We start from the raw sequence: 7,108 nt of genomic DNA on the forward strand, positions 1-7,108 counted from the left end.
ACATGCGGATCATTTCACTCAGGTTTCCAGGTCGCTTCAATGACGGACAAAATGCCCCCCCCCCCCCCCCCCAACAGTGCAGACCTCAATCCAAGTGACTTATCTCTTTGGGGGGTACCTAAAGGAAAAAATTTTCCCGAAACGTCTCAGAAGACTTATTCTTCAAGCTTGCAGTGAAATTACGGAAGATATGTGCCGTAGGGTAATCACTAACTTCAGTGTTCGTTTGAAGGAAGTTAGGAAACGAAATGGTGGAGATACTGAGCATGTGCTAAGTTAGAACAAATCTCCATGGACGGCTCTTCATTGCAGTATATGTACCTTACCTTATTACAGTGAAATGAACACCCTTAGTTGCTTACAGGCGTTGACATACGCCAACGGGGACAGGTGATAATCTGTGCCCCGACCGGGACTCGAACCCGGGATCTCCTGCTTACATGGCAGACACTCTATCCATCTGAGCCACCGAGGACACAGAGGATAGCGCAACTGCAGAGATTTATCTCTGGCACGCCTCCCACGAAACCCACATTCTCAACGCATTGTCCCGCACTACATTCGTAGTGCTCCCGCCCATTATACTCATTACTCGCGGCGCGTTTCCGATTCCCGTAAGAGTTCGGGCTCTGTTTGTGCATTCGCACTGAAGAAGAAGATGGTCAAGGGGCCGGTGAACCTTAACTATATATTTACTAAGATGGTATCTTGGCCTCTTGACCATCTTCTTCTTCTGTGCGAATGCACAAACAGAGCCCGAACTCTTACGGGAATCGGGAACGCGCCGCGAGTAATGAGTGTAATGGACGAGGGCACTACGAATGTAGTGCGGGACAGTGCGTTGAGAATGTGGGTTTCGCGGGAGGCGTGCCAGAGATAAATCTCTGCAGTCGCGCTATCCTCTGTGTCCTCGGTGGCTCATATGGACAGTCTGCCTTCGGCAGTGACACAGTGCGGACCGTGTTGCCTGCCGGTCGCGCTGTGGTGCGCGCGCCTGTTTGTTTACGCCGGAGCAGCTTCGCGTGTGCGGTGTTGTGAGTCTAGAACGAGATCGCACACTCGTACAGAAAAACGACTTTGAAGTTCAGTTTTGCGAACGACTATACACGACCAAAGGCACCCGAGATTGAACGTTTATTAAGAGAAGAGGTAAAAATCGATCCACAGAAATCGTGGGAATCCATTTATCGATCGTTTCAAGCGTCGTCTATGTCAAGCTTGTTGACGAGGCTGCTTGCGAAAGACTTCTACAACGATCACCGAACGGGTATCGTTTCTGTCATGCCGACAGGAATGTTGGTGCGGTTACGGTCGATCAGGCGGGAATGGGGATCCGCACTATACGAGTCTTCGAACTTCCGTTTGAGGTCCCGTCTGAACTTGTTATCGACGCCTTTCGACCATACGGTACAGTTCTATCCCGAAAAATGGACGAGTTTTACCACATACCCCGTCCTAAATGGGGTGCGACAAATACAGATAGAACTGCGAAAGCACGTCCCCTCTTATTTGTACATAGGAGGTTGTCGAGCGATTATCATCTATGATGGACAACTTCGCACTTGCTCGGGGAGCGGAAAAGAAGGTCGCATCCGCTCGGAATGCCTCCAGCGACGTTTAGTGCAAACCCCACGGAATGACGTTCAGGCGCCACAACAGATGACTGTATTGTCGTTGACCTTTGTGGAAGCCCTGAGAGGAGACGTGAGGGAGATTTCCGATGGACGCCAGCAGCTGCGCCCTATACAGAACATGGACACCAACGGACTGGAACTCCGACCACCGGTTCCACCACACCAGACATATGACACCACACAAGAGATGCAGCTGACGACCGCTCCAGGCTCATCCGTGGTGGCTGCCAGTGCTTCCACCGAGGGCGTGATAGGCCAGGCCCAAGACGGAGGATACGCAACCCATACAGACGATGCAGAAGCAAGGCAGCGGAAACAGCGTTCGCCAAAGAGAAGAAAGAAGCGTCGACTGACCTGCTGACGATAGCCATAGTCCCGAGGGGACAGTGGACGACAACGACAGTATCGACCTGAGACCAGTGGATTCAACAGATACCGAGATGACGGTGCAGGAATTGCACAGCGACGATAACTTGAACTCTCCTTCTGGTGACCGGAAGGCAGAAGTGGAGATGACAACTGTCCAACATCAGAGCGGTGACAACGTTGCCTACCATCCTTCGGCCAGTTCCGGAAATATGCTGGGGGACTGGGCGCAAGAAATGGACCAACACGAACAGAATGAAGACACGAACGCGACGATTGAGGATAGTCCTGGCCAGACGCCGGGAGGGGCCGGGGAATGTTGAACAACTTAGTGCGATGAGGAGCGCCGGGGGTGCAGATAGACGACTGCAGTCTGGTTTTCAACACCATCGCTTGATGACACCCCCCTACAACTGATGAACACACGCCAGGCGTACCGCATTGCAACGATAAACATTAATGGCATTCGGACACCACTTAAAATTCAAATGCTGAAAGATACGTTACGCGCTGCGGACGTGGATATTGTATTCCTGCAAGAAGTGCGTTTCACATCGCCGCCAGAGTTCTACGGCTACGAAGCACATTATTCAGTGCACGATGAAAGTGGATGCGGTGTGGCGATCCTCACCAGGGAAGGAATAGGACTGGAGGAAGTCATGTCTCTCCCTACGTGGCATAGCGATCACTGTCGACGGCGTTCGTTTCATCAATTTATACGCGCCATCTGGCTCCACAAAACGAAGAGAAAGGGCGACCTTTTACACCGAAGAGATAGCACCATTGTTCGCTGGACGCTATGATAACTATATAGTAGGCGGCGACTTTAATTGTGTCGTCGACCAAAAGGACAAAGTACCTCATTATGTGCCATGCATGGAACTGCGTGCTTTGATTACCGAAACGGCGCTTCTGGATACCTGGGAACTGCAGCATGGCGACAGACCGGGTTATACGTTTGTAACGGGACACTCGGCGAGCAGACTTGATAGAGTGTATGTGACACGAGCTCTACGGACTGCGATACTGGTTGCCGAAATCTGGCCAGCGGCTTTTACGGATCATATGGCGTACGTCTGTACGATTTCACTAACTTCTCAGAAGATATGGCGGAGTAAGGGTCACTGGAAAATGAATAGTGCACTTTTACGTGACGCTGCATGTCGCCGGTGGATAGAGGCGGTCTGGGAGACAAGCGTTCGCCGCCAACGAGCATCCACCTCGGTTCTCCAGTGGTGGATCAAATGCGCAAAACCAACGTTACGGAGAACGTTGATACGATACGGGCAGGACAAATCGCAGTGGAGCCGCACGGCGGCTGATTTTTATTTTACAGCCCTGAGGGAGCTGATGACCCAACAACCATCGCCGGAAAGGCACACGGCGATGCGCAGGATAAAAGCCAAATTATTACAGCTGATGAGACTAAAAATGGAAGGGATGATGGTCCGGGCAAGATTGGCGGACACAGTTGCTGCCGAAACCCCCTCCATGCACCACGCAGTACGTGAACGCCAACGACGACGAAGGACATTGATCAGGGCACTAATCTCTGAAACTGGCCAGCACGTTGTGAACCAGCGTGATATTGCGCATGTGTTTACTGACTATTTCCGCCAGTTATATCGACCTGTACAAGTGAACCACGAGACACTACATGATGTTATCTCGAAAATGCCAGATAGAGGACCACCACTGGATGCAGAGACTTTCATCACAGCGATAACAGAGGACGAGCTGACAGACGCAATTGCCAGGGGGGCTCCGAACAAGTCCCCAGGACAGGACGGCTTCCCAATTGAATTTTACCACGCCTTTGCATACTTCATGGGACGGACCTGGATTCAGATGTACAACGAACTCCTGTTACCGCAGACTGAGATACCTGCCGAATTCACGGCGGGTATCATCATCCCAATACCCAAACCACCCGGTGGCAGAAGGCCAGAAGATTATAGACCACTCAGTCTCTTGAACTGCGACTATAAGATTTTCGCTGGTATCCTTGGGGCTCGCCTGCGGTCTTCAATTTCTGTTAGACTCGGCGGTAAGAGTAACGTACATACGGCGCTCGGTGACTACCAAGATATCATCGCATTAGCAGCGGCATGCCGAGTGCGTGGGGCACTAGTCGCTATTGACAGAGTGGATCATATCTTTTTGCACGCAGTGATGGGCAGATTGGGAATCCCACAGGCCTTCATTCTAGTGATCATGCGACTGTTACACGGCGTGCGATGAAAGGTCTCGGTGAATGGGCGGGGCACTGACTACATTGTTATTTCAAGGTCAGTTCGTCAAGGTTGCCCCCTTTTGACATTTTTGTATTCAATGGCTTTGGAACCCTGTCTATATGGTCTCTGAAGATGGCTGGAGGGACTGCCGTTGCCACAATTGACCTTTCATTGCCGCGCTTATGCTGACGATGTGATGCTGGTGGCAAGGACAGACGACGAAGTACGTACGACGTTGGCATGGATACAGCGATACGGGATGGCGGCAGGAAGCGTGCTTAATCTACAGAAGTCACGCTGCATGAATGTCGGTCGAGGATTACAACCGAGGGAGGAAGGCCCGCTCATGGTAGTTAAGACCATAAAATGTCTAGGTGTTACGTACCACACGGATGTGCAGCGGACAGCAGCGGATAACTACCGACGCATATTGAAGCTGATGCGGACAATGGTGCTATTACAGAAATTAAGAGCGTTGGACATGATTCAGAGCGTGACCTATGTTAACGTATACCTACCAACAAGACTCACTCGCGTAGCGCATGTCCTGCCTTTAACGTGCACAATGGCATCACGGATACAAGCAACTTTCGGAACCTACGTGAGTGTGGGACACCTGTTTAAGATCCAATACACAACGCTTACGCTACCACCTGGAGAGGGTGGACTTGGTCTAGTGAACGTATATGAAAAGGCACGGGCGTTATTCGTCAGTACGATTTTCCGACAGTGGCGCGGTCAATTTCGCAATATCTCGGGTGCGTTGGCCGATGTACTAGCGCCCACTTCAATGCTGCCCCCAGTCAATGTGGGCCATATTTCACCGAAGCTGTCACATTTCAAGTCTTTTTTTTGGAGCTTAGCTATGTCAGAGAATCCTTCCCAACAACACGACTACCGACGACGCGAGATGTATACCAACTCTTACTGCGCCGGTGCCCCAGGAATACCCTGGAAAAGAGGTACCCAGACAAGAACTGGCGACGGATATGGCGCGTTATACGGAACGTTTACCTCCCAACGTCGGTACGCTCAACATGGTATATGGTATTAAATAGGAAGTTCGCAACGAATCAACGGCGGCACGCGATTCATTTGGCAGACACTCCACTATGTTTAGACTGCGCAACAGTGGACACTGATGAACATCGTTTAGCATGTAGTGGGACGGCTCCGGTGTGGCACCTGGCACAACAGATATTGGCGTTCCTGTTACGCTCCGCCCCCTCACACAATTTCATCAGACACACTTTTTTTCCCCAAGAATCTTATTTTCCGGTCCAAAATACCAATGCAGTGACGAGGAATGGTTGTGGGCTATGTCTATAACGAATCGGAAAAGGACAAAATGGACTTTTGGCATTTTCTCCTGGATGGACACACGAAGCTGCAACAGCACGAGAAATATGAGCAAGACTTCGCTAATTACTTGCGCCTTACATTTACCGACCCGCCGGCCAGATGGGGTGTGACGGGTGAGACATGAGATAGACGAAGAAACCGAGATAGACGTCGATCACACTCACGGACCCTTAGTTAATTTCGAGAAGACGACCCAGTCTTACACCAACGTCTGGAGAACGAGTCGATAGATCGCTCTCTTGCTCTATCGAACGTCGCGTCGTGAGCAGGTGTCGCCCCCGACACGAACTTCATTTCATTGCTACAGGAGTATGTTTCTTTTGTATTTGTACTATCCGCGATGTCTTCATGTCTTTCATTTGGACATTTTCAGATTTATTCATTTCCTTAATTAATTAATTTTCTAATTAGCCACTATTTGTCAACATTTGGACATTGTAGACACTATTTATGCGGTAGCACAACAAAATGTATGTCAGCAAAGGTTGTAAGTCTGACACTGAAAAAAAAAAATAAAAACAACACTAAAAAAATAAAAATAAAAAAGCGTGTTCGGTCAGAGAGCTGGTTGGCCGCTGTAATAAAAAAAACGAGTGAAACGAAAAAAAAGGAGTTGGTAGAGCAAAAAAAAAAAAAAAATAAAGATGGATAGAGCGTCTGCCATGTAAGCAGGAGATCCTGGGTTCGAGTCCCGGTCGGGGCACAGATTTTCATCGGCCCCCGTTGACGTTATGTCAACGCCTGTTAGCAGCTAAAGGTGTTCATTTCATTGTAATTTCTTTCTAACGAGCTGCTTGGTCAGCGATAGTATCTGTTCTTTCGGACATGTCCGAAAGAACAGATACCATCTTAGTAAATAAAGTTTATATTCAAAAACAAAATGGTAACACCTTTCGTGCGCCACCCTGTAATTCATTTCAGCTGACCACTGAAAAGTCTATCAGAATAAACTCATACAAAATAAATGCAAGTAGGTCTTTTGCGATTATAAGAGGACCCAAAGCACGGTACAAAAACAAAACTTATTTTTAATTTTGAATTTTTGAGTTGAGGGGCCCTTTTTGGTGCTCGGTCGCCCGCTGGAGCCTAGATATTCCGCGCGTAAATGCAGCCCTGACGGCATCTGTCGCCGCACACTGCGACACGTGACAAGTGCGGCGGAACACGCCAGCCAGGCAGCGGACGCTGTCCGGAGCGTGGACACCAGCTGTCCAAGCGTGGGAGACAGCAGACAGCAGACAGCGGACAGCAGCCGGCGGCACACATCGATCGCGCCGGAGGCTGCCTGCCTAGCGCCGCCACGCCGCGCGACGCCAGCACCCTCCCGCGGCGCGCCAGCTAATTATCGCTAATTGTCCCCGTACCTTCCGCATCCCCGGCGTCCCGGAAGAGGGCGAAGAGGGAGTCAGCGCCGGGCGAGGGCTGCAGCCGCCCAACAAACTCCTTCCCTCGCGCCAGTGCGAATACAGGCCGGCGGCTACACAACTACTACTACTACTACTGATCGACATG

General features: G+C 50.4%; 1 non-coding gene across 1 annotated transcript; it reads right to left on the minus strand.

Annotated features, from left to right (window-relative positions):
• Positions 1-401: 401 nt before the first annotated feature.
• Trnat-ugu (transfer RNA threonine (anticodon UGU)) lies at positions 402-475 on the minus strand. The gene has a single exon. It is a non-coding gene; the product is annotated as a tRNA-Thr (tRNA).
• Positions 476-7,108: the final 6,633 nt, after the last annotated feature.

Source organism: Schistocerca cancellata, chromosome 8 (assembly GCF_023864275.1).
Source record: "Schistocerca cancellata isolate TAMUIC-IGC-003103 chromosome 8, iqSchCanc2.1, whole genome shotgun sequence".
NCBI lineage: Eukaryota > Metazoa > Arthropoda > Insecta > Orthoptera > Acrididae > Schistocerca > Schistocerca cancellata.